Source organism: Lagopus muta, chromosome 3 (assembly GCF_023343835.1).
Source record: "Lagopus muta isolate bLagMut1 chromosome 3, bLagMut1 primary, whole genome shotgun sequence".
NCBI lineage: Eukaryota > Metazoa > Chordata > Aves > Galliformes > Phasianidae > Lagopus > Lagopus muta.
In genome coordinates, this window is record NC_064435.1 from 75,316,309 (window position 1) to 75,341,604 (window position 25,296).

Here is a 25,296-nt window from a genome sequence, read left to right on the forward strand (position 1 = left end):
ATTTTTAAGAGTTTACTTGAAGCAAACAAATAAGTTATTTCAAATGATCGATTTTTAATGGATTCTAATCTCATTATTACTTTTATTATAGATTTATGTTCTTTGCTGTATCTATTATATCCCAATGAAGTAGTCTAAAGCTGTTCACAATATAATTGCCGAGTTCTGAACTAAGGAGATAATTGGTAAATTGTCAATAAGCTGTACATTTTGTAGCCTCCAGCAGAACATTTAAACAGTGCAGTGACCGCCATGCAGTTATTAAATTATAAATTATAACATGAATTTGCAAAGTAGTCAGCTCTACCTTTGACCTTCAGAACTTAATTGTCATTGTGAAGTCCTGCAATACTTCATCCAGTTAGGATTTTGAGTCTGAGTATTCATAGTCTGATACTAAACTAAAAAAGACAACTAACTTTTCTGAAATTACGTAATTTAATTAGCTACAGTAATCCTATTTTGCAATATATTCAAAGTTATTTCACTGAAATGATTCTTATGTTATTTTCGTAGTTCACAGGGAGAATGACAGAAAAAAAGGAAAGAAATGAAAAGGAAATACTGAGCACTATAACTTTTCCCATAAAAGTTAATATTATAGGCATGAATGATTTCATAGACTCAAACCTTATGTCTTCTTTTTAATCATATGTACATATATATGGGTCACTCTGAAACTAATGACTCTATTTATTTCCGTGAAAACTACAATACACACAAAAAGCACAATAACATTATTTGGGAGAGTACATTCTCAGCTACAAAGAATTAGTTTTCAATGTAGTCATCACCATTATCTACGCATTTTTACCAGTGTTGAACAAGAGACTACATGCTGCGCTCGCACAAATTTGCATCAGCAGACATGACCCACTGTGGCTGTTGCTGCTGTTGAAATGCACCGCACTCACCCCACTGTGCTCTTCATAATGCTCTTCAATAATCCACTGTTTGGTCTTTATAAATGCTCAGCAAGTATGGATGACGTCAAGGGGTGCCACTTTTTCCATATGGAGGAATTCAGTGGACGCACCTTTTACTTCATACATACTTCCACATCAGACAATATTCTGTCAGACTGTCCTTTTGCTGCCATCTGTCACATGGCAACAAAATGTAATGGAATACTGGTGGAAAAGTTCAGCTTCTGCTGCCATATCACCAACATCTGTCTCTGATGTTATGGGCAAACATAATAAAAGAGCAGGCATTGCTTTCAGCCCTTCTACACGTACTGGTTTTGAAGCAGAAAGCTAATGATTCTGCCACCCACTGTTTGGTCAGTATACGGTTCCTGTGTGCTGACAATACTCTGAAATTCTTCCCTGTCCTTGAGGAAGACAGAAACCCTCAGTCGTAGAACACAGCAGGATATTGAAATAACAAGCAGAATAATGGAGAAAAGGCAGATTTTGCAAAATATTCTTTCATAACCATTCTGACTGTTTATTAATGAGGTTTTTGTGTCATACTTTGATATCTAACAGTAAGTCATCTCTCTCTATGTATGACATCATTATTTTGTTTCCACAACAAGACTTCAAGAGTAGCATAGTATTATGATAAATCAAAATTTAATATTGACACATTTGCTTTTGTTCTTATTTGGTGGGGAAGCTTTTTTATGCAGCAGTGACAAAAATGGTAAGTGACTTGTGTATATGCAAAAGTTAAATCTATCATTTCTGTCAGGTGCCCAGAGCATTTCATTTCTTGTTGCATCCTGTTCTCACTTCTACATGCCTCTATCATATCTGAGTATAGAGACTGAGGGAACTTATACAGCTCTTGCTAACTGTCTGGTGCTTTTCTGCATAATTAGGATGAAAGTTAGAGAGCTTACTTATAACTTTCATGATGATTATCAGAAAAAAAATTATTACCCCTAAATCTAAAGAGATTCTATGAAAGGTGCTGGATACTATTTTTTAAATTAATAAAAATAATAATAATAAAGAAATTGAAAGGTCATAATAAGTTGCATAACATAGGAAAAAACTGAATATACATATGTCTGGAGAGTATAATTGAGGCATAGAAGTATAGTAGGTCTGAACAATCTCAGTACTGTGGATTGTTTTATCACACATCTTCTAAATAATGAAAGAAAACTCACATAGAGAAAATGAAAATATATGAACAGAATTACTATTTTAAAGTATTAAACCATCCTTTCTCTCCACTGAGACTCATTCATTTAAAATGTCAAGTTTTTAACATCATAGTACCAATATGCAAATGATTAGAAATGAGGCTGGCAACAAAGTGTTTAGAAAAAAAAAAAAGTAAAGGAGAGGATAACTGCATCTATTTGTCTAACACTCAAGATTAAAAAAAAAAAAAAAAAAAAAAAAAAGATTGGGAAAGTGGTATGACTGCTGAAAATAAGAGATTACTCTATTTGTCCACCACAACTGGTATAAGAAATTTATTTCACTTACAATGATTAGGTTAAACTTTGAGAAAACCTAAGGATAATCAACAGCTAAAATGAGGTGGGGCTGAAACTTGAAACAAGCAAGCTAAGTGTGCTTCTTTCAGGAAAGGTTTACATACAGCTAGTGTGAGCATAGCATTTACCAAAGTCCTTTTTTAGCTCTGTCCTGTGGAACTCCATCCTGTTTTTCCATATCATTATTTCTCATTATGTCTTCCTTCAGTCACCAGTGGCCACCCTATTTTACTAAATATGAATACAAAGTTTTTGAACAGCTCAGTCATATTCTTTTCCATTTATTCAATTTCATCTCATGCAGAGTTCCTGTTTTCTGTTGGAAACAACTTCAGTTGTCCTATTTTCCAGCCAGTGTAACACACAATTCCACACAAAATGACACAGTATTCGTCGCATAGTTCCCTCCTATTTAGGTGAGGTCTGAGCTGGTCTTCTGTGACTCTATCCATAGTATTTTGGAGTCACATTTACGCTACTGTCTGCTATATTCTCCTAGCTTGGAAGTGAATTTTTGTCTCTTTCCTACTCTTTCCTGACTTCATCCTACGTACTTCCTAAATGCTTATCTCCATTACATTTAGCTATGGCCATGCTACCTTCCATAAGATATGCAGACTCCTTTTATAATGGCAGACCTCTACTTCATCTATTAAAAAAAAAAAAAAGCAAACAAAAAGCAGTTATAGGTTTTAGTATTTGATTGTATTTTCTATCTTCCCTTGTTTACTTAATAAAAAATCACTGTTCTGATATTTAGCATGTATGATAGGTAAAAAGGAGAAGGGAGTGCTGGTATAGTAGAGGAGAATATATCACCGTAATCTGGATACAAGAGCAAGCACTGAAGAGTATAATAAATAGAATTTGTAAATATCACAATTTCTTATTCTACTCATTCCATCTTTCATAGATTATGATTTTATTTATTTATTTATTTATTTAAATTTAATAAAAAGATCAGAAATTTCTGTCTGCATGTGTTAAAGAGCCAAAATTGAGAAACTACCAAAAGTCTAGACCTGGGGGCTTAATACTCTTTCCATCTATCCCAAAGGGTTTTCCTGAATAAAGTGAACTGTAATGAATAATGCTAAATGGTTACAAAAAAGACATGCTTTTCCTTCAGGGCAGTGGAATTTTAAATTTCCTAGTCTTTGCTGTCCAGTGCTTTCACCTGCCGGCAAACTATCAGCTTTGTTAGAGAAATAGAATAAGCACAGAAGCGTGCCAAATATCTAAAAACTCACCATAATCTCATCAGGAGTTTATATCTTCAGCTCAGGCTGAAACCTTACAGCTTCAGAGAGCACAGGCAGTTCACTAAAGCATAAAGAATTGGGGCACTGAGAGATCGTGCCTGCTTAGAAAGCTGTATAATTTAATAAAGTGTTCATTGATGTCTACACAGTGGCTCCTCAAACTTGTGCTATTGCTTGTGCCTGCAGCATGGTTAGTCCCATTCCTTCTAATTAGATGATAGCAGGAGGATTACATTCTCTCTTAGCAGACAGGAAAAAATGGAAACAACCATTTCTCATGGAAACTCACACCTGAAATTTAAGAAAGAATAACAGTAAGGAAACTAGTTCAGTCATATCTATGTACCTCTTGAATTCATTAGAATAGAAGCATTAGTATTGAAAAATACAGCTTAATATTCACAAATCTCAGAAATGATACATGGTATTACAGAATATTTCTTGAATGGCAAGAAGATATAATTGCAATGCATTTGAAAATTTGAAAATTTAAGCCACTTTCAACTTCAATTAATTTTTTTAATACATTAAAAAGTTCTACACTATCTTTTTTCTGTTTAAACAGCAAATTAAAAATTACATCGTGAGCTGACAGATTTTGGGGATGGAATGAAATTGTGAAAAAGAAAGTGGGTATTGATATTATCTTTTATAGTACTAATTTCCTCTGGTTTGATAAAATTATCATAATTTGATCATAGTCAGTGAGTCAGAATTTATAATTAGTTTGGAAATTGTATTGTGTTATTCTATGGTGAGAAACCACTGTTAAGAATAAACCTCATATGTGCATATTTTACAATAACCTGTGCCTAACATTATACCATCTACTGTCTTGAAATAATGTGTATAACATCAACAAGATGAAGCACTGTACATCAGGTGTTCCATGGAGGCAATAGAATAATTTTATATTGTCTATGCAATGTGAAGTTATTGGCTGTGCAACCTACATGTGATGATGCCCGCTAACTAGAAGATTACATTCTGCTTTTTGCTCCAAATAGCTCTTTCTTTAAATCAAAATAAAACAGGTTGAATCAAATTCTTTTCAAAATTGGTTTGGCACCAGCATAAACTGAAGATCTCACATAATAAAAATGACCCATTTTTTGTCCATCTCTTAGGAAGGTGTGACTAATTCTGAAGGTAAATACCTACTCCTAAGTGGCACATCACTCTCATAACAAGGCACCAGAATTGGGCATAGCAAACTGTGGAATGGTGTGGGTCAATTAGAAACTTCACTGATGAGGAAAACTCATAAGAATGCCTCCACCTACTTTGAAACTCCACCAGCACTGCTTAAATGGACACTCAGACAACTCTTCCCAGTCAGTAAATACCCCTTATGTATCCACTGCCACTTACATGAGAATATATAGGTAGATGCTGATCAGGTAAATAAAATTATGCATATTCTGACACAGGGCACAACATTTGTGAGGACTGTCTTGAATTCGAGTCTTTTGCAATATCTACATATGCGTTATACAACCTCTTTTACCTCCTCAGTCTTCAAGTCAATAAATGTTTGTTAGGACAACACAGCACATTCAGTTTGATCAGCAGCATTGCAAAAAAAGAGATATAGTTGTGGCTTTTGGAAATGTTCTTGGAGGAGATCTGATGAATATTTTTGCGTAGTACAGTTTGAGGGGGTTTTTTAACATGCCTTTCATGATTGCTGGTTATACAGAAAGATGTTGATCTACTGGTTGTTTATACTATTGTTTGACGGTTATGTTTTTGGATGTTCACCATAGCACCAGAGAAAATGATAATGTGTTCCAAAGATAATGAATTTACTGAAGAGTTACTGAATTTGTGGCAAAAGCCAGAATGGAAACCACTTTTTCAGTGCTGATGTCATCACATATGTAGAACAATGCTTTGCAAAACAAATAATTAAAATTACTCTTTCATGGAAAAAAAAAATCAACATACTGAAGAACAATAGTGGTATCTCAAGTAACATGAAGTCTTCCCAGTAAGAACACTCCTGTAGAAAATTAGTTTGATGAGGTCTACATGAGCTTTCACCACAGTGTAACTTCTTCCTTCTTTCTAATTTTTGTATATCCACAGACTATAAATTACTTAACTCTCTTTTTCCTCAACATGTGTTTAGTTTTTGAGCCCATTGTTTCTCTTTAAGACCTAAAAAAATTATCCATTCCTTGAAAGAATGTAATATTTTTCCAAATACATCCAGAGAAGCTCATGAAATACATTTTCATCCAAGAAGACTATAACTCATCTGTAAATCCTTGGTGTTTTACAGCTACTGCAATTTTAACAGTCCTTGTTGCATTCATTATTGCATCATCCAAGATGTAGAGTAGGAATATGCTTTTTTTTTTTTTTCTTTTCTATTACTCTACAGTAGATAATGTAACATTGTTATTCTAGTCTTCTGTTGTAGTCTATATGACCAAGAAACTCTGGTGAAGACATGCTAAGTGATCACCCAAGACAGCAGAGAAAGTATGTGATGGACATAGAGGCAAATTGTATCTTCTAAAGTTTCAAAGTACAATACTGCAGTAAACCTCATAAGGTTCAATAAATCCAAGCGCAAGAACTTGCATCTGAGTCGTGGCCACCCCCACTGTCAATGCAAGCTTGGAGATGTAAGAATAGAGCACAGCCCTGCCAAAAAAGACCTGCAGGTACTAGCAGATGTCAAGCTGGACATAAACCATCAGTACTCCCTCGCAGCCCAGAAAGCCAGTCTGGGCTGCAACAAAAGAAGTGCGACCAGCAGGTCAAGGAAGGTAATCCTACCCCTCTACTCTGTGCTGGTGAGACCTCACCTGGAGAACTGCATCCAAATGTGGAGTCCTTAGTACAGGCAAGATATGGGTGTGTTGGGGAGCGTCCAGAGGTGGGCCATAAAAATGATCTGAGGTACAGAACTGCTCCCCTGTGAGGACAGGCTAAGAGTGCTGGAGCTCTTCAGCCTAGAGAAGAGAAGGCTCTGGGGAGACCTGATAGCAGCATTTCAGTATCTAAAGTTGGGCTATAGAGAAAGAAGAGGACAGACTCTTCTTGTAACAAGACAAGAAAGAACAGTTTCAAACTAAAAGAGAGGAGAATTAGACTGTACATAACAAAAGTTTTTTACAATAAGGATAGTGAGGCACTGCCATAGGTTGCCCAGAGAGGTGATGGATGTCCCATGCTTGGAGATATTCAAGCTCAGGCTGGACCTGATGAAGCTGTAGATGTCCCTGTTCATTGCAGGAGAACTGGACTAGATGACTTTTAAGGGTCCCTTCCAAACCAAACAATCCTATAGTTCTTTGATTCTACTGAATAGTCTTTCATTTTTCCTCTTTGGCAACGCTTCTATTTTTTTTCCTACACTTACGTACCCTGTTTCAAATCTGTTCAATTAGATCATCAGGTTTGTGAATTGTAGTGAATATAGCCAAGTGAAATCATTCAGCTGCTCAGTGAGGGGTTGTGTCTGTAGACAAAACTATTAAGTACCCCTCTGTAGGATAAAGCTGTGTTCCAAAGAGCTATAAATACTCTTGAATTACCATAGTTGCATAACTTAATAGAGCATTGATGTAAGTGAGTGTGGTGATGAGCAAATAGAGAATGGAATAACAAGCAGATTGTCAATTATATATAGCAAGTCTAACAATGTTTTAAAAAAGGTATGTATGCTATTATGAGAGGATACGCACAACAGAGAATGTCCATATATCACTTTCAAACACTCAATAATAATAAAATAACACTCAATACTGACTGTCATTAAAATTTGTCAGATTACAGATGAAAAGCTGAAGTTGGTGACCTATTGAAGCGTGAATACTAAGGACTGATAATTAATAGGGTAATGAATCATACAATGTTTAAGAAACTGAAAAATTAACATACAAGAGATACCTCTCTAAAGAAGCTACTCAAAACTGAAATTGTTTAAACAGTTTTTGGTTATCTGAACATAGGAAGGATTTACTATGTCAATTCTACTATGCCAAATAAAGAAACCTGAGCATCAAATGAAATATTGAGCAAAGTTCTATGGGTAAGTGTAAGCAGCACATATCTTCAAAAGATGTGAGATCTGAGACATTTTCAGGAAGCCACTTGTGATAAGTGCGAGAGCAGTTGTCAACAGAGAATGCACAGCTAAACAACGCCCTCACTGGCAAACAGGGCAAAGTGGAGAGTGAGATAAAGAAGAACTGTAGAGGATCAGCACCCTTAATTTCTTTTTCACCTCGCCAACTCCCAGTCCTTGCTTAGCAGCAAGTAAGGAAGCAACAACATAATGCAATACAGCATGAAGATATTCCAGAGTAGAGAAAGGAAGCAATCACGAGGGTAGCTCTGAATTATGGTAAACTTTAAAAGGAATGCTCATCTCATATTTGTATGTGTGCATATTTATGCTTTAGCTTGGGAAGTAAAGGTCTTCCAGTGCAAGTGAAAACTAGTATTTCAGTGATTGGATTAAACAAAGCCTGGCATTTTGTTTGTTCTTAGGAGAGCTAAGAAAGGAAAGTAAATGGTTTTCCACACTTTGGCAATGATCTGAGATGTTTTCTGGTAATCTGCACAGGCTGCCTTGAAGGATAAAAGACAGACCTTAAGAAAAGACTACTGGATCTGAGGCTTTGAATTCCAATTTCAAATGTATCAGCTTGAGCAAGACTATGTTTAAAAAAAATAAAAGGGGGGGGGGGGGTGGGGGGGAAGCTTTCCTTGTGATATTTTCCCCAGTTTATCACATATCAAAGCATTAAGCATACCACGTGTTACACATTCTAAAATACAATCATAAGAAAACTGTTAATGAAAGAAAGGAGCATTTGTTTAAAAGGAGCTTTTTTTTCCCCCCCAGCATATTTTTCCTCCAAAGTGTGACTTCATTAACTCCAAAATCATTCACAAATTTAATACAGATGGCAGCTAATCAGGCAGAGATGTTAACTGAGGTCATTCATCTCCAGGAGACTATGCTGATCACCACGTCTTAGAATCTTCACAGTGAAATTATTCAATTGTGTAGACTTTTTAATAATTGATGAAACACAGAAAAAAAAATAATTAAATGGGAGTGACAGTCACCCAGTAGTCATTCTATTCAAGAAGGCCTCAGAGGAAGAAAAATCAAAGCTAGGCAGAATATTGTATTATAGTTGCTAATCTGTGTTCTGGCAACATTTCACTTCTTCTTTCCGCTTGTAACACTAATTAGTTTCTCTAGAACGTTGTAAAACAAACAAACAAAAAAACACCAAAACCCCCCAAAAAACAGAATAATATGGTGTTTTCATCACCATTTCCCAAGGTACTAACATATTTTGGAAACAATTTGAGGCTTGCAATATCTAATTTGCTATGTATCCATCACTGATAATTCCAATGGCCACGAATTTCAGGCTATGTTTGCTTTAATTAGGAATTTGAAAAGTGAAGCACTCTAAACAGATGGACACTAGAATAGAGTAGTAATAATCCTTCTGACAAAAAGTACCTTCCTTTTTTTGTTGTTTTCTTTTTTCTTTTTTTCTTTCTGATTTCTCCTCTTCCTAGTGGTCACTGGAGACCTGCAGAGATGATAGATCTGAAGCAACACACTATTAAACTCTTTGACAGTATCTAACAGAATATTCTTTTTATTGTGTACTGTTTTTTTAAGTTGCAGATGTTTTTTGTTGGTTTTTTTACTAAATGACAGTACCATCTGCACAGTAAATTAAACTTTCTTTTGCACTATTCTGTAGTCAAAAGAATAAAGATGCAATGTTATTTGTAGATAATTTAATAAATTTCACATCCAACTTCTTTATTACTGAGAGTTAAAACAATAAAAGGAATTTTCTACTCTTACTGTAAGCATTTGATACATTATAAAATGGTGTCTGGAGAGTGAGAATTAGCGAAGGATTACTTTAGCTCCAGAAGTTATCCTGTTGTTTTTACTGGCTTTTTTGTCCAACCAGACTTCAAATCGGGAACACTTGAAGTAAACAGTGTGAATTAGCAATTGGCATGTCATATACAACAACTACAGTACCTATCAGCAAATTATTTGAAACTAGCATAAGCTAGACAATTGTTATGCTGTTCACTCAGAAACAATAGAAGAAACTAATATAATACTAAAATGTATTAAAATATCAAATTGCAGCTTTAATTCTCCAGCTCCTCCAGCCCTTTTATTTATTTATTTTATTTTCTGACTTGACCTTTTACTGTTTTACATTATTCCTAGTTCCTAATGATTACAGTGATCCATAGTTCCTAAATTATTACAGACAATTGCTTTTTATCTATGCCTATCTTCTTCCTTTCCTTCTATCTTAGAAATTTTCTATAGGTGGCATGTGATGGAATTCTGCATGGCATATATATTTGATTAATAATTCTGTTCAATATTCTGTTTCAAGTAAAACTACTTCTACTCTGTTTCTGTGCTGATTTGAATCTCCTCTTATCAGCTTGCTCAACTGTGCTTCATTTGTGGTTTTATTTTTTCCTGTTTCGCTGTAGTCCCTTTTACATGGCTATTGGACATTAATGAACACAGTATGAACTATCCCATCACTAATGACCGGTGGCTCTTGTATCACATCCAGAATATCTGTTCCCTGACAACTCTCTCTACTCCAAAATAGAAATGTAGAGCTGTAAAACCCACTACTATGTAATGTCTATTCCTGTCCACACCTTATCCAAAAGGGCATTGCTATTTTGCTCAAATCAAGATCTAGCTACACCTGCATTAACCAGAAAACAAAAGCTGAATGCTGGATAAAGCTGTAAAATCAGGTAATAAACTAACAACTCAAACAGACTGCAAAACAATTTAAGGATGCTGCACTACAATTACCATGGTTAAGCAAAAATAGATTCTTATGACATAGGTTTATGTAATTTCTTCTTTCGCTAAACAAAGAACAGTTTCAACATATATATATATATTTAACAGTTAAAGATATAAAGGCTTTTTTTTTTCTGTTAGATTCTGATATATGATTACCTTTAGCCAGTAAAGTGTGTTGGTTTAAATCAATATACCTTATCTTCTATGAATTCTGTGGTTTTATGTGGAAATAAAATGTTTCATCATTTATGCAGTAGTTTTAAAATTGTTCAGTTGTCTCTCTGCTTTGTTTTATTTATTTTAGGTACTTTGAATCTGAGATGAATAAGTGGCTATTACATTTGTAAATTGAATGTTTATATTTGAATTATAAATTAGAAGTCAAGCCTTACTCTTCTGTGCAAAAAACACAGTGTGGGTTTGGAGTTTGATTTTTTTTTTTAATATTCAGTTTGACTGAAAAATAACTGTACAAGAGAATTACAAGGCATAGATTTATTGGAATTCTTTATGCCTGTAAATTACTATCCAGTCTATGGCTTTTTTATCTGCTTACAATTAGGTTCTGCCTCATCAGAATTTGTACAACTATTAATTTAAACTCAACGTTTAAAAAATGGTCTCTTTTCTAATTGGAAACAAATAATCCACTATTAATGATGTATTGATAGTTGGAGCTTACTAACCACAAAGTAGTTTCTTCTACAGAAAGTTTTGAAGTGTGTTTACAGGTCTTAATTCTACCTCCTGCTGTATTATATACCACATTTCAATGCAATTTTTGTGCACGTGATGATGTCTCAAGCAACATGTACATACTTTTCTCTACAGAATATTCTTTTGTAAACTTACCAAAAGACAGCAACTGAAATCTTATGTGAAGATCCTGAATAGGTAACCACAAGGAGAGTGCCGAAAAATAATAATCTAATTTCAAAAGTCAACAGTGTACTCAAACAAAGTGTTTTCTCAGTGATAAGCAGAATTCCATCCTGTCCTTTCTGCATTAGTGTATAAATAATTACATTAATACTTCCTAGTTCCCTGAGAAAACTCCCTTAGATAAAGCTGTATTCTTAGGATGTCAAGAATTCACCTACTTAAAAGCAGAGTCCTTGAAATTTCTCAAAGAAAGAATCAGTTCATTGCTTGATTTTAGCAAATAATCTAAGGGAAATTTACATCTATTTATGTGTCAAATATATGTATTTTACGTAAATAGACATATATGACATATATATTTCAGTGCAACAATGTATAATGTGTTGCAAAATTCCACAGCAAAGACACCTAATGCAAAATATCAATATTTGGACAAGCAAACAAGAACCAGATCAGCCCATTTTTACCTACAGATTGCTTCAAAACACAGGTTTTAAAATGGTAAAAGTACATAGAACTGTTTGTCATAGACAGTCCTTAGGATTTCTGGGTTGCAGGGTTACCAGGAAAATCCAGCTCTCACATCTTCTACTAATGCTATCATCTATAAACTGTCTGGGAAAAAATTATCTACAAAGATACACATAAAAAAGTACACATATAGATACAGTGTACCCAGATAAATTTTGCAAAGAACAGGAATTCTGAGAAGTGTCAATAAAAGACATATTGACATTCTGTGACCAAAACCACAACTGAGGAAGAAAATCTATTTCCTTCCAAGGCATACTGTAACTTAATTAGTAGCTAAAGTTTTGTCCCATCTGTCTTGGCATATTTATATGACTGAGTCTAGCTTCTCACTTCTGGAAGACTGAATCTCAGTCATGTTACTTCGGGAAGTATTTTTCACACCTACTGAGACCAGTGCATGGACTCAGTGCATCAACATGGAGAAGCAAATGCTGAACTTTTAAAGCTTCCTATCTGCAGGTTGCTTTATGTTAAAGCAAGCAGTTTTAAGACACAACTTTAGACAAAAGTACAAGGAGTGCTAGTTGATAACCATTCACAAAGGTGTGAAAAACAGTGGTTCCAAATGGGACAAAAAGTGATTCCTAACAAGCCTTAAAAGTCATTTAAATTAAATGGCAGTACTGGCAAAAATGACAAATGGTATTAACTTTTTAATGACTCCTTCAATTTGCTTTTAGCACCAGTTTTTCATCCAGTGCCATTCACAGTGTGTTATTTGTTGTGTTCTGCAATTTGAACATGGATTTTCATTGGTATATTGACAGCTTTCCCTTCTTTTAACGTTTTCATTTTATTCCCGGTCTCCCAAAAACTTGTTTGAGAAAGGCAGACTAGCGTAAAGATCTAGCATTATGTTACTACAGGTATATCAAAAATCTGTTCTCTGCTTCAGCAACAAAATGCCAGCTATTTTAGTGACTGAAGTGTACTGGTTGAAGATATTCATTGATGTCACTCAGAGCACAACATGATATATATCTGAAGTATACATTAGCATATTTAAAGAATCTATGAAGATTTTTCTCAAAGTGATAGGAAGCATAGAACCGCAATTTTATTTTATATATATGTGCACATCAGAAAAGCTTTGGTTAAAATGTCAAGCAATGAATTCCTCCCTCTTCTTTATACACTATTACAAAGTAAAATACATGTATCTTCTCTAATGATTGTTATATAACTGGAGATCAAAGAAATCAAGTGTAAATTTTTCCTGTGCCTATGAATTAATCTTAACATTTGCTGTAGGTTCACTGCATTACTCAGTACAACTCTTTAAGAATGCCATAATAGGGAAGAGAAAAAACACATCAGCTCTAGAAGATATGGACGGATGTTTAAAAAGTGATGATAGTGGAAAAGATGAAAATCACTTCGATACTGTTGAAAGTCTTGCACTGGCAACTGTGAGGTAGGAATCAAACAGCACCATACAGATCATGAGCAACAAGCCACACAGACAGCAGATAGACAGCAACAGCAGCACTGCCACTGTCATTTCCACCCACTGCATGTGTGCCCTTTCTCAAGGTTTATAATTGGGCAGCAGTCTCTTGAAAGCCTCTGTTACTCAAATTTTTCACAGCCCCCATTCCACAATCTGCTGCATAGTTAATATGGAAACATTCTTCCTCTCAAAACCTCTCTTCAGGTCTTTAATGTCCAGTCCTCATCAAAGTGAAGGAATGTAAATAAAGTATCATATGTATCATCCACAGCACCAACATCTGTAATGACCTCTTTGTCTCCTTTTGTTAGCAAATTGCTTTTATTCATTACATTTTAGAGAACTCTCTCATTAGAAAGGAAATATCATAAAGAAAGGAAATATCATAAACATAATGTTCTAGAAATACATTAATGGCTGATGATATCAGCCAGATAACAGCCAGACTGTTTTGGCTTCCCCACATTTGAAATATTTTTCATTGAGCTCTTAGGTGAAGTTAAGTTCTTTCTTATGAGACCTGAGGGGAAACAAGGAAGGAAAATTGAGTTACTAACTTAGTAAGGAGGATTTTAAAATAAAATGAAATAAGGGGATTCTAACAGAAACATATAATTTAGGTATAAAGAGTCAGTTTCTGGAAACCATTCCAGGTTATCCTCCAAAGTAAAAGGAATAGGTGAATGTAAGCCAAGAAGGATGAAGAAAATGCTGCATTAGATGTCTATCTTCCTTGACATCTATACAGTATTACAAAAGACACAGTAAACAAACCCAGAAAATTGTGAAGGGTTTTTTTTTTTGTTTTTTTTTTTTTTAAATAAGTTGAAAATCATATGATAAACATATAGAGAGAGCATAAGAGAACTGGTGAACTATCCCATAGGCCTGGAAGATCACGATAATATTATAAGCAGGAAAGAACAGAAGGAACAGAAGAGGAGATGGCTCTTGAAAGAGACAATACACCACTACTGAAAGCTTTTCTTGTTCAAAAGTAGGACATGATAATCAGTAAGAACAGACTTTGGCTAGGCCACTATCTTTTCATTCAAAACATAAGGAAGCAAGTATTTCATAAATATAAAATATACGATATTGCTAAATATGAGTATAAAAGAAGAGCAGGCAAAGGAAGAGATAAAATGGAAATAGTCAAGGCACAAAATGAGAAGTCAGACACATATAGGTTGAAATAATTATCTAAAAACATTAGCAACAGAGGATGATTAAAAATATTTGTTCCATGATCAATAGAGAAGTAAAGCTTTTTCAGATAGAACGTAGGAGGTTTGAAAGTGCAATGTCTTTTTTTCAGCAGTATTGTCTGCAAAGGTAAATTTAGAGCAAGTAGCTCATTAATGTTGGCAACAAGACTATGTGATCTTAACATTAAACAAGAAGTCAGGATAAAAAAGTTGAGGAACTCAAAGGAAAATGGCCAGCTTTTGTAGTCCTGTCAGCTGCATAACAGACTGTATTTGAAAACAAGAACCACAAGCTTCAGAAACAGCTCCTAGGTAGTAAGTGAACTGAACACCTCTTGGGGGAAAGGGAGTGACACTAGATAGGGTGTTATCAATTACATTGGGCTGCAGGACTCTTTATTCTGTGGCAAGATGTTCAGAAAGCGCAGCAACCATCCATCAGCACATTTGTGTTGATAAAACAAAACCACCTCAGTGTGTGGGAATCGTGTATGGCTCAAGGGCCACATACTGGCCACTGCAAATTATAGCTTTTTAAAGTGCTGTGCCTAATGAATTTGCTATTAGAACAAGAATTTTCTGAAGCAGTTTCAGAATAATTAGAGTCTCTTATTGGAAAACTTATTTTCCACTCCAATTCCACTCTAAATTCTTTCTATAATTGAATAATTATCACGCCTTGTGGACAGAGAAAAATTGTTAAGTGCCAACCCTCTTAATGCTAGTGAGGCAAACAGATCACTGAATATGCAGATTAGATCACTGAATATGATCTAACAGTATAATCTGGATCCTAAAAAGAAACAGACATACAAAGAGGATTACTACCTATAAGAAGAATGAAATATATCTTCACCAGTCAGGCAACAACGGGAAGAGCTCAGATTAAACAGTTAATCCATTTGTGAACACTGCACCTCAATACAGGTATGTAGGTGCCAATGTGAAACTGCCATGACCACTGTGGTACAACTGAACAAACTGACGCTATTAGGCTCTAATATAAAATCCTGTGAGAGGGGAGATAAAATTACAACTTTTAAGTACATAAAAGACTTATGCAAAGAGACAGAGGATAATCTGTTATCCATTTCTACTGAACATGACAAGATGTAATGGTTTAGATGATTTGTAGCTGGGAGGGGAAAAAAAGCCCAGTGAATGAATTTTTTGTAACTTCAGTGATAATTACATCTACAGACAGAACTAGCACACATTTACATAGTACAATCCATCTCCTTAGACTGTCTTGGAGATTAAATTCCCTTTCCACCTCTATCCATCCATAATCTTGTAAGTGTTACACCCAGAAGACCAACCCTGAACTTCATTTTATTTACACAGAAAAAAATAAAAAAAGCACTTTTATGTAGCATTTATTTTCTAATTTCTTACCCACAATTACTATGAACAGAGTATGAGAAAGAGAGAATCCTGATTACACAGATCTTAATTTAGGAGAAAAAAAAAAAAAAAAAAAAAAAAAAAAAAAAAGAGTCCTGTTAACCTAGATTTAACATAAAATAAAAAAAATAATATTTGTAGTTGGCTTCCACAGCCCTCTAGGGATTAAGCATAATTTAAAGCACTAAATGCCTACTCATATTTTGTTTAGTAGTAGCTCATTCTATGTCTTCTTTTTTAGAGTTATCACTTTGGAATACTGGATTTTCAGAAGTACCTTTCAGCATTACTGGGATTCACAGCCCAAGGCTCTGAACACACGGTGGTTAATGCTTATATACCCACTGTGTCTTCAAGGAAAGGAAGGTGAAATGATTCCAAGTATGCAGAAGAGATGCAGTCTGAAAGAGGAAAAATACTGTGAAGCTATAATCACATTGCTATTAAGGATGACCTGTCTCCAATATGAAGTTTGATTCTTTTAGATCTTTCAGCCATTTCAAATTACACTTAGCTCTAATGTGATATGTCATTTATCATCACATATAAAATACTACATTCCTGAAGTGACTAGGGGAGAAACAGAAAAAAGAAATAATTAATTTTTAATTTAGAGACAAAACTACTTACTCATTAGACTTGAAAGAGCTCGTGACTTTTTTCTCATTCTTCTGCATTTATTTTATTATTAGTAGTACATGTTTTCCACCTTGGGATACATTTTTTAGCTCCCAGTTAGGAGTTCAGGCTTCTTGTTTCCCCTCTTCCCCCATACAGATTTTACTCAACCATTTCACAAGCAAATCCCATAGCATAGGCTTTCAAGGCAGATGGAGGGATTTTGAGCAGGATAGGTGATTCTCACCAGAGTGGCTTTACAAAGAAAGGATCCAAGTGATTATATCTAAAGCAGCTCAATTAGTAGGATAAATTCCCAAGATGAAAGTGAGAAAGAAATCCACTGCCTACATCTAGGCACTTTTATTATAGCATAAATATTACTTTGCACGTTAGCCATAACACTTGACACATTACCCATTACATATCGTTTGTATTATATATACGTATATATAATCTCTTGTTTGATGGCTCTAAAAAGTAAAGGAAAACTTGATTTTAATTACGATCATAACAAGTGCTCTGTTTCTAGAACAAATACTGATGATCAGTTAAAAAAACCCCATCAGTTATGGAATTATGACTGCTTTTACATTTCAGTAAATATTATTTGTGCAGTTCCTGATAATGTGCAAACTCAAAAAACTTCTAGGAGTTACTTCAGACTAAGTAGAGTGATCTTCAGTAACCATGAGGCCCTCTCTGTCCTGCAGCAAGAAGTGAGCAAACAAATAGACAAATAGACAAGTAGAAAAAAAATACAAAACAAAAAACAATACCTACCTATTAATAGATGGTAAGTGATTACTTTTATATCATTAATTACATGTTCTTAAAAATATATACATTATATACTGAAAATTATCCAGGAACAACTGCTTTACAGCATGAATACTAGGTGGTATTTCATATTTGTGAAGTGTATAAAAGTCACAACACATAACATAAAATCCAGGAAGAGAATGGAGAAACACACACACAAAATTGCCTATTTGCAAAAACATCCTAAGTATAATAGTACAGCATACAGATTAAAGTCAAACATCTGTGCTTGTCAGGAAAAATAAACTGAGAAGCAAATAACATAAGATGTACTAAACAGAAAATGTGATTTACAAAATGAACATCAGAATAGCAGCATCTGCACAGAAAGAGTGCTGGTGGTCAAGTTTAGAAGACAACAGAGCAACAGTATGATACAAGCTTATAATTGTGGAAAACTCATGAACAGAAACACAAAAAAGCAAAGCACGACAGATACAAAAGTTTTAAGGGTAAAATGTGTAAAACTACAGAAATGAAAGCATGATTTTCCTTATAGTTTTCTATCCGCAGATTTAAGAATTGTAAGATATTTGACAGTGTTTGACTTACAACACTGTAGCCCTTTTAGTGAGATAGCATTTTGATAATATATTTAGTATATAATTCTATGTGTTGCTTTGGATGTGAAAATTTTTGTTTGGTGCACTCTGAAGTGGAAGTGAGTTTCCCAGTTAATAAGAATGATGAGCTCTGCATATGTTTTTATTTTGTTCTTGCAGGAGAAGTTTTGGTCACACCTATTTTATGTATAATTCAGTCATTCCAACTGTCCTACGTGCTTCATTACTGAGGCAGAAAGCTCACCTTGGTCTTTAAGTCAATTAAATCAAATCCTGACAAATACTTACTGGAGATCATTAAAAGGTTACGAAAAAAACCCCAAACACTGCAATCTAAGAATTATGTGAGGAATGAAAATTGCCCTTTTCTTAAAATCTAGGTGAAAACTAATAAAATGTCTGAAAGAATTAGAAGTCTTGAATATACACCATTTGACTAATACCACTAATAACAGCAGAGCTAAGCAAAGACTACGACACAGAGAGATAAGGTTGATGGTTAACACACAGTAAATATCAGAAATACAGAACCATTTTATTTTTATTTTCTGCAAGAAAATTAAAGTCTGAGAGCAAAGCATAGCTTTCCTTAAGAACTAAGTTGGCCAAAGTGCATGAATCTGTGAAACTCTTCACATGGTTAAAAGCAGTTTAAGTATGCTTGCATTTGTGGGTATGACCAAACTCTGCCAACTACAATGGGAATAAAGAACAGGCTTCAGTCATACGCAGAACATTGGGGTCTCCCACGCATTAAGTCACATTAGTGTAACAGTACAGTATGGCCCTCAAACTTCTACAGTTTAGTACATCCTCCAAGAGATAATGCATTGCAGGAGGTGGCTTTTAGTCCTCCCCATAGACCCACTGTCAGGCTCTTTTCTCCCACTAATTAGGGAAAAAGCGTCAGAAATTTGCTGACAAGAAGCTTCTGCAGTGCTGCTGAGCCCTGCTTCTTCTTGCTCCTCAGACACGTGGCTTTTACATGTGAACAAGTGCTTAACGTTTCAAGCACGGTCTAATCACCAAGAGCACCTGACTGTTGCTGTTAACCAAAATGCCTTTCAGAGAAAGCACCAAAAAAAAAAAACACCCAACAACAAAAAAACACCAAAAACCAACCAACCAACCAACAACAACAAAAAAAGCAAAAACCACAGAAAGAGGCAGTGTAAATTAACATTTATTTATCCCCAAGTATTCTATTTTAATGAGGAGCACAAAAGACTCTGGTGTGGTCTTTTCCTAGCATAAAAACTGCAAAGAGACAAGAATGTGAACTGACCAGCAGAAAGCACCCGAACTGGCCATTGTTACCGTATCTTTCCCATGTTAATCAGCTGTCACAAACTATTTGAGCATCAAGAAAATAGCTGTAGCTTGATCTAAGACTACTTGAATATCTACTGAGATTTGTTTTATTTTTTCCTTAACTGAAGAGAACTTGATTGAATGCTGCTGGAAAGTGAGACCTCTAGATACATGAGGGTGTAATTTCTCTGAAAATTTTCTTTCCTGCACAGGGTATTTTGAGGCTATTTGTGAATTATTGTTAAATCAGGGAGTTACATAGTTTTTTTAGCCAGGTTTTTGCTCTCATTTTAAGAAAATACAATTTATTTTGTGTTTCGTTTCCTGAATTATTCTTACAGTACTCAAGTGACAGCTATCTACATGTGTTTCATAGTTTGCTCTGCACCAATGACATAGATGTAAATTTGTTTCAGGAAAACAAAATTTTATTTCTGAAGCACATGGACTTCATTACATCAGTCCAGTCAATATACAGTTTTTTGTCTTAGTGCTACCTGTTCATGCCTCAAACACAGTTTAGATTGCATCTACAATGTAAAAGGTAGTGAAGCAAGTAAGTACTTTGTTTGCAGACTGTATATTTCAGAATCACAGAATAGCTGAGGGTGGAAGGGACATCTGGGTCCCTCTGGTCCAGTCCTGCTCAAGCAGGGACACCCCAAGCAGGCTGACTAGGGCCATATCCAGGTGGCTGCTAAAGATCTCCAAGGAGGAGACCACCACAGTCTCCTTGTTTAATTTCTGCACAGCTCTGTACCTCTCACAGCACAGAAATGCTTCAGAGTGTTCAAAGGTAATTTCCTCTGTTCAAGTTTGTTCCCACTGCCTCTCTTCTTGGCACTGGACACAATTGAGAAAAACCTGGCTCTGCCTTTTTCACACTCTCCCTTCAAGTGTTTATAGGCATTGATGAGATCCCCTCGGCCTCCTTTTCTCCAGACCAAACCGTTCTAGCTCTCACAGACTCTCCTCACAGTAGAGGTGTTCAGCTTCTCTGTTCAACTTTGTGACAAAACAGATAAATTCATTTTGGCAAGGAAAAATCATTTAATCTGATGACAAGAATACATAACCCCCAAAAACCGGTATTACTACTCGAGTTTAATGAACATTGCACTTCCTGTTCTGCCCTGACTATTGTAATCTCTGAAAGGCAAAGTAATAGCAACAAACTCACTTGGACTATTAATGCAGGTGTCTGAAAAGATGGCACACCTCTGTCCTGTATGTAAGAACAGCACTTGAGGTTGTTGTGATCCTGTGCTTTTGTGACCTTTTTATCTTGCTTAGAATTTCTCTAGGCAGTCAGGCCCTGAAACTTGTCAGTTATATATTACTGCAGTTGTACAGCAGAATGAATTTTCTTCAGCACATTGCTTGGACTAGCTGGTAGTCACACTAGACATAAATAATTTTGACAGTCAGAAGAAGAACACACTAAATATACAAGTTCCACAGATCAGCAATCAATCTTATCTGACGGACTAACCGCAGAAACAGTTTTAAAAAACATTTTTTCCTTTTGATCATCTAGACAAGTTCTATGGCAGTCACTTTTCAGTCTCCCTTTATACCCAGGATCTAACAGTTTTCAGCATAAATAATATATTTACTTACCTGCCTAAAATTCTAACTAAATGAAGCACCCTGGGACTGAAAGATAAAAATCTACAATTCAACAGGTACAGTTTGCAGAGGGGACATGCTAGGGATTTGGCAATAGTGATGAAAAATTCTAGTAATTCCACTTATTCCAAAAACAGATTCTGAGATTGTACTAGGCAAATTATGTGGAGTTCCTGACTACAGTCACAAAACCATTAACAAATTCTGTTATCTTTTTACCTCTATAAAACCACAAGCAGAAATAGTCATTCTGACAGTTTCCTGTTTGCTCTCTAAATTTGATGGAGATATTGATAGTTTCTACCCTTTTATCTTTACAAAACACTCACTAACCATCCATAACCTTTTTATCCTTTACATTTGTTTTACATTCCTCATTCAAATCTATTCTCTTAAACTCATGTCAAGTTTATCATCATGGTATCCTATCTCAGCTTCAGTTTTAGATAAACATATTAAAGTATAAAAATTAGAAGTGTATATAATCCTGTATTTCCACTGTTTAATGTTCTTTATGACATAATACACCTGAACTTTACACTGACATTAAATACAACTGCAGAAAAAATTTGCAGCACCACACATACACTAATGAAAATGATTCATCAAGAATAAGTTATTTAGAACACAAAATTTTTCATAAGATACTTCCTAGAAAGCTTTTTAAGATCTCACTCTTACAGAACAAAAAGATGTACAAATAATACCTTGGATTTCAATGTAATTATTATTGCCATACTCTATATGTCATAATATTATAACATGCTTATAAAAATATTTTTATCAATCTCAATAATGTTTTTATTAAAAAAAAATATGCCTCTGACTTAGGTTTCTCTCTTATTTCTGAAGGAAATTCATTCCAGGTGAATGCACTGGAACAAAATGTTACAGTTCTTTCATTAATTCCTCTACTACTTTATTCTTGTATGGGAAGCATATCATGCAAAGAACCAAAAGGTACAAAAAGAGACAGTTAAACAATCAAGTCAGAACAATTTTACTGGAGTGAGAAGAAATTTGAATGAACACAGCCTCACATACATGCACAAAACTTTTGAAATCTTGCATCTTATTGAATTAATGTCATGATTCTCCTCTGCCTTGTAGCTGACAGAAAACAGAGTTTTATCTCTAGCTAAGCTAGGTAAACCTAATAAAAAAAATTGCAGAAACTCCAGGAACTCTAACCATCCAAAGACCATCTTCAACCATTGACTGATTTATTACAATCACTTGCTGGTGCAGCATTCAACTGTACATCAGATAGTGACTACCTATTAAAAAAGACAGCGTAATGACTAGGATTTTAATATACACCAAACCACTGCTGAAAAATTAAAAAAAAAAAAACGTATTAGCATCTTTATCATACTTTTATTTTTCTGTGTAAGTTCGTGAAGCATCCACCATGAGTACTGTCCATGTGTACAGAAAATGTTACACCTTCCAATACAATATCTAGTTGAAACACTGCTTCAATTTCAAAGTTTTCAGAACATGAAAAGTGTTTTCATTTTGATAGGATATCCTCCTTCAGCTGAGATCAGTTTGGATATCTAAATGCTATTATGAAAGGCAGAATAATAAGGAAAAAAAATACTTGTAAGGTTTTTTGTTTGTTTTTGTTTTTGTTTGTAGTGACACAGGACTCACATTCAAAATTTCAAGATTTGTTTTCTATCCCTGCAATATGAAAACTTTCAATTTTATATGCTTTCAGACCCCTCAAGTGGAAAAAGGTGTGTTATAGTAACTCATAATGTTATAATCTGCAACTGGTCCTCAAAGTCCACAAGATATTTGTGGACATAATGTGGACCAGGTTGTAATAAACATCTGTCAGGGGAACAAAGCATAAGAAAACAAAAATTAAAAAATCATCCTTTCTTTTGAAAGAATGAGAATCCCTGTCTTAAGGGAAAGCAGCATTGACACCTTAATTTTCTTTCCAGTAACTGAAAAAGGTTTTTGCATCTAGATATTTTCAGCATAACTGGAACTCAGAGATAAATAAGTAAGAAAATACAGACTACCATAAGAAAATTCCTTATGAGATTGAGTGAGAATGTAATTTGTACTGATTGCAGACATCTACAAACATTATTTTCAGAAAAGCAGATATTATACTGTATTCATTTGGTTCAAACTCCAAAATACTGATCTTGCCAAGTCCCAGAGAAAACACAAGGAGAAAAAAAAAACCAACAACAACCATTTCTGTGCTTTTACTGCTTTTACTGCACACAAGCTGCTATGAAAGACCAGACTGGAAAATAAAATCAGGAATGCTAGCATGGACCCTGGCTTTTTCTCAACATTACTGGATGCTAAAGCAAATATTGCCTTGAGCTAGTTAAGTATTCTGCAGAGATCTAATGAACTAATAGAATACAAATCTATTGGAAATTGCCTTGAACTAGTTAAGCACTTAAGTATTCTACAGAATTCTAATGCATTAAGGACTAAAAATCTATTTCTATGTGGTAATCGTAGTCATTTTCTGTGAGACTTCTAAAATCAATATTTGTACTAACGCAGTTGAAAAGATCAAAAAAAGAAACAATCAAAAATAATCCTTTCCATTGCATATTGTTTTGATTTGATGCATTTGCTATGAAAATTCATCCATTTTTTGTGTATTTTGCTGATAAACTTAGGAACTTCAGGTTAGAGTTTTCTTATAATTTTCATCTTGCCACAAGATGGCACCAAAAGATTAAAAATGTCAGCTTTTCTAAGGTTGCCTATCGGAAAAAAAAAATGGAAAAAACTTTTCAATCAGTAGCATAGGAAAAGACAACGTTTGGGTTTCAATAGTAAGCTATGAACATCATTCTGTTTACATTGGCAAACTGCTGAAATGTATAGACTTACCACAGGATTAATGAATATTGAGAAAAAGGTGGTTTTACTAGAGCTTAAGTTTCTTACTTGTTGCAAAACACAAAGAATGAACACTCAGAATGATATAGTTCCTTTTCCAGACAGGGAAGTGAGGACACATTTAAATGTATGAATAGAAACTAAACAGGCACAAGAAAAATCTCCATCCTTTAGAAAGAATTGTACTATGTGATAGGAAAAGGCCCTGTACAAACAAACAAACAAAAAACAAAGGTTTGTGTAGAAGGAAATATTTTAAACCATACTTAATTCACTGGCAATTATTTTATGCAATACATTTTACTTTTGCATAGAAAACAAACAAATAAAAACTATTAAATAACTTCTTTACCCAGGAGGAAACCAAGCATCTCAAATCACAGAACTACTAATTCACTGGCAAATTTCTGCAAGCCACTGTAATTGTTTCCTTTAATGAAAAAAGACCCTGAACAATGTCAGAACTATAAAGGAATTATTTTCATGTCAGTATTATCTTAACTTTTGTTGCTAGTATTTGTAATTGTACAGAAACACATTAAGCTAATATCAAACTCTGTTTCCACGTATCATTTCACTTAGGTCATATGTTTTAAAGCATTATTAGACTACTCTGGAGAAGACAGTGCTTTACTACATATTAGAATCATTGAGATCAATTCTGTTTATTATGTTTTCTTGAACGGAATATAATCCTAACAAATATATATTTTTCTCTTGCAGTAATCACACTATTATGACACTACATTTTTTATGTTACTGTGCTGTTATCAAGTTTTAGTCTACTATAATGATAACAAAAAGGCTTCTGAACTAGTCCTGACATTAATTTATAGTGCTGAATAGCAAAATTTTGCTTGGGTATTCTTTTTCAATGGAGGAAAAAATAGGATTTTAACATGATAAATCTAGAAATGGTCTCCAAAGGGCAGAGTAACAAGAAATCAGGCACATAACTAAGATACCATTGTCACATACTTCTGTAAGGCAAAATGGTGCTTTTCTAGAGACTGAGTTGTAACTATCTGAACACTAGCTGTGGGACTGATCCACCTAGCCTGATATTATCCCATCAGATCTGACTTTTACAGATGTCCAAGTGACAAAACATCTCAAACTTTATGTACAAGTGTGGGTACTTGCTGCTTAGATCCTAATGGCTGCAGACATGCAAGAAGTAAAAGGTGAGCATTTCCTCTCCTGATTATACATGGCCCCCAGTTTAGCAAGAAGTGGCTGCTATGTCTACCCTTCCCCCCCTCCTCCTTTTTTTTTTTTTTATAATTTTGATCCTATAATGTAGTAGGCTGAACTACCTTGAGCTTTACCATTTGTGTTTAACACCAGCTAAGTAGATGTTGTTAAAACTGAAAACCTAACAAACTCATTTGTTGATGGTGTGTGCAATTTCTGTTCTAG

The 25,296-nt window shown here is 34.6% G+C and overlaps 1 protein-coding gene across 3 annotated transcripts in view; it reads right to left on the reverse strand.

Annotated features, from left to right (window-relative positions):
• The window catches only part of CDH10 (cadherin 10), a 93,703-nt gene that overhangs the window by 59,956 nt on the left and 8,451 nt on the right, over positions 1-25,296 (reverse strand). Inside the window, exon 2 of one of the 3 annotated variants that reach the window (XM_048939740.1) lies at positions 3,706-4,008. The exons of the other annotated variants lie outside the window; for them this stretch is intronic. The gene's annotated coding sequence lies outside the window, so the exon portion shown is untranslated. The remainder of the gene's footprint in view (positions 1-3,705; positions 4,009-25,296) is intronic. 3 annotated transcript variants of the gene reach the window in all.